Source organism: Pristiophorus japonicus, chromosome 19 (assembly GCF_044704955.1).
Source record: "Pristiophorus japonicus isolate sPriJap1 chromosome 19, sPriJap1.hap1, whole genome shotgun sequence".
NCBI lineage: Eukaryota > Metazoa > Chordata > Chondrichthyes > Pristiophoridae > Pristiophorus > Pristiophorus japonicus.
This window is the reverse complement of record NC_091995.1, coordinates 31140388-31144443: the sequence shown is the minus strand read 5'-3', so window position 1 is coordinate 31144443 and position 4056 is coordinate 31140388. Positions and strand designations below refer to the sequence as shown.

General features: G+C 41.9%; 1 pseudogene; it reads right to left on the bottom strand.

Moving 5' to 3' along the window:
* Positions 1-1083: 1083 nt before the first annotated feature.
* LOC139230417 (probable G-protein coupled receptor 139) lies at positions 1084-3534 on the bottom strand (annotated as a pseudogene).
* Positions 3535-4056: the final 522 nt, after the last annotated feature.

The window sequence follows — 4056 nt, the reverse complement described above, 5'->3', positions numbered from 1 at the left end:
TGGCCTAGCTAATTTAAAAAAAAACTTACCTTTGTTGATGCCATTTTCTTCGCGGGTTCATGCCCGCAATTGTTAAGCCTGGCACGCTGCTTGACTGCCGGATTCATCGCGTGGGATCGTCGCTCCTCTGTGGTACAGATAGGTGACTTTTAAATAGCAGAGTCTCGAGCAATGGCCCTTTAATTTAAGGGAGGGGAATGGACACTGAGCGCTAGAAGTCCCAGCATGCGGTGCTGCTAAAGTTTCCGTCCTGCCATCGTTCTTTAGCTTTCTAAGAAGGAAAGGCAGCACTTGATTTAGTTATCCACTTCTTCCTAGTGTGCGAAAGACATTTTTTTGAAAGCTAGGAAGCATTAGCACCTGGCGCTAAGCACCCCAGCTTGCAAAAGTTACAGCCCTCAAATGGGGAAATAATGATTTTTCGTCCAAAATCTTAAAATCGATGACCACTACTTCCAGGCCCACAAATCTTTCTTTCTTTCTACTTTGATCCATCCTTTCATAATTTTCAACGACTATTAATTCATCCAGTAATACATTCTCCTCTGACTGAAAATAAGCCAAGTTTTTCAATTCCTTCTGAATAATTGTCTATTTTCCCTGTACCCTTTTAATTGCCTCCAATCTTTCCTATGGTGTGAATCACAAAACTGCACAAAGTACTGACACTGTGGTCTCATTAAGTCTGATAGAGATTCACCATTTAATCTCTATTTTTAAACTCTCTACCCCTTACCATAAAACCCAGTGTACCACTGACGTTCTTATGCTCGTGACTGTTGAGGTACTGCTTTTAAGGTCTTAATCATTTCAAACTGCGAATCCCTCTGTTGGTGCACGGCACCCTGTCTTCCAGCATTCAAAGTCGGTGGATATTAATAACCTGTTGAACAAAAGTAACCAGAGATTCTGAAGCGGATGATATTGCATTGACAAGCTATGCGGATTCTTCCAGGAGTTCATAAACCAAGTGGACTGTTGCAATCCAGAATGGGTGGTACACCAAGAATTGAAAAATGACTTGAATAAATTTATAACCGAAACGCCAGATAAATAACTTTGTTTTGTTTCCTGCTGTAAATATTATTTAAATAATTTAATAACGAGCGTATACGGATATTTCAACATATTCCTCATCTCTGCTCTGAATCTCCTCTGGGTCATTGCATAAATACAAGTGTTTGTACAGGAAGTCGTGCACATCAAGAGAAGTGTGATTTTAACAGCCAAATAAAGGGTGTTTAAACCTTGGAACGCAACCATCTCCGTGACACCGACACATATGTGCATTACAGTAATTGGCGCCGAAAGCACAATAAAGCTCCACGACATAGTGAAGAGCAGAATGATGGATGTTCTTCGCCTCTTCATCTCGAGATCACTGCCAATCTCTCCATTGCTGTGGCTCTTCAGGGCTCTGCGGGCCCTACTCGCTAATAAGATGTGCCTGGCAGTAAGAGAATTTAACAGCAAAAGCAAAGGGATTGGAAGTAACATGCTTGAGATGTTCGTAATCCATTGGTGAGCTTTCCATGCCGGTAAAGTAAAGTATCCTGTTACGGTACGGCAGCCCCATGGTTTTTTGTTAACAATATGATAGGGCTCATAGAGGAAAAACATGGGAACATTGATCAAAATGTTAAGCACACACACCGTTATCATAACCAAGGTGGCCGTTGTTTCAGTGCAATATGTTGACTTCAAGTTCTAGCAAGAAATGGCTATGAAGCGGTCAAAGGTGAACGACATTGTTAACCAGATGGAAAGTTGAATGCTAAGCCCTTGCATGAAGGCACTGAAACGACACATGTAAGTGTAATTCAACAATGAATCTGGGAAATTATACATAATGATTTGGCTCACAATAACATTAAAGATGAAAACCATTAGGTCTCCTGCAGCCATGGCCATCATATAACGAGCGATCCCTTTGGAAAGACCACACTTTCCTTGGAAAAGTATCAAAACTGTCATCAGGTTCGCTGGAAGTAATTGAAAATCAGGACAGTTAGCAAAACAGTCAGCAGAGATGTACATGGAAACCCCATTAGAATTCAAGGGGTTAGGAATCGCGAGACCAGAGGAGCGTGGAGTTTAATTTTAACTTTATATGGGTGCAAAATAGTATTATTAAATTGGTCATCCACTGAATGCCACACCTGATTTTATTTTTCCGTGGAAGTCGTGTAACAGGAATATAAGTTGTGGTATATAAAGGGCAGCCAATTCATGTCGCCCGTTTAACACTAGAGCTAATAGTTAATATGTAGTGCTGAAAAACCTCAGCAGATCAGGCAGCATCTGTGGAACAGAGTTAACGTTTAAGTTCAGTGACTTTTCGTCAGAACTGCAAAAATTAGACATGTAACAGATATTATGCAGTTACAGGTGCAGGAAAAGTGGGTGGGGAGACAATAACAAAAATGAATATTTGTCATATGGGTGCAAAGCAGGAGAGATTAAATGACAAAAGGTCTGATAGTGCAAAGCAAAATGAGATTGTAATGGGACAATTAACGAAACAAAAGATGTGGAGGAAGAAGTGTAAATGGGAATGGCAGAATCATCGACATCTGCCATGTAAAAAAGTAGGTGCAGGTGTTATGATCTGAAATTGTTGAACTAAATGTTGAGTCCAGAAGTCTGTAACATGCCTAATCGAAAGAGGAAGTGCTGATCCTCGAGGAAATCTTGCGATTAGGGACTTTCTTGGAGGAACTTCATGATCTGCTAATATGAAATACTCAATGGGTGCATTTCTAATGCAACTTTCCAGATGGGAAGCCCATGGCATCGTGGGCAGGCTGTCTTAACTGCAATGCAACTGAATATCAGGTGCTGTGTATAATGGGTGGCCGATCCAATAGCGCCCATTTAGGGCCACCACACAAGATAAATTTTCAGGCTCACACCTATTATTTGTTCACATCTCATGTAAAAGGTGTCATCTGTGATGGTGCAGCGCCCTCTCACTACTGCATCTAAATGTCAGTTAAAAACGGAGCTCAAGTCACTGAAGTAGGACCTGAATCTAAGATCTTCTGGACTCGGAATACGAGAGGCCAGGTCTGGCAAGTAAATGTCACAGGGTCCATTTGCACCCTCGCTACCTGCGTAGCAACGTGGAGGGGTTGACCGCCCAATCAATGAGATAGAACCGGATCGATTTCCATTCCTGTTGATATCAATGGGGACGTAAATCAGACGAGCTCATTAATGGACATGTTATTTATTCCTACACTTTATTACCTCACCTGTGGTGGTGCATTTAAAGCTACAAAGGAAAAAAAACGCATCGGGAAAGTAATGATGCAGTTATGACAGACATACTTGCATTTATATAGTGCATTTCATGGCCTCCGGACGTCTCGAACCACTTTGCAGCCAATGAAGTACTGTTGGAGTGTAGTCCTTGTAATGTGGGGAAAACAACAGGATACTAAAATTAGTCATGGTTAGCAAATACTTACCAGCAACACCAATACATAAAAGAATCGGATAGAAATGTTCTATCTGAAGAGACTGTTGTCCCATGATCTGCTAAAAGCCGGAGCTGCTGAAACGAGGCAATGCACCAAAAGAAGATTGATTTATACAGGAGACAATCCTCCAGTGAGAGGGTTAGGGTACATAACAACTATCATTGGCTGTACCTGTCGAATGAACAAGTTAGTAATTAACGTGAGCTCTACGATCCCCAGAGAATGCAAACCATATTGCAATCTCACACTTAATATATCCACACCCCTGTGACTATTGCTACGTCACTCCATCTAGATCGCAGCAGCTGCCATTGGTTAGACAGTTGGTCCAGGTTGACTCATGTAGTGGATGTAGACCGTCAAATTTCCCCTCAGTAAAATTGCCCTCCCCCGACCCTTGCTCAGCTGATCTGATGCTGAAACCTTTATCCATGCAATTGTCACCTCCCGACTCAATGGGTGTAATTCCGCTATGACACAAAAGCATAACACAGGCATTGTCGACTGCGTCATTCCTCAAACCAGTCCCTCCTTCTCCGTATCCATTAACCTCAAAGGGAACAAAAATCGGGAG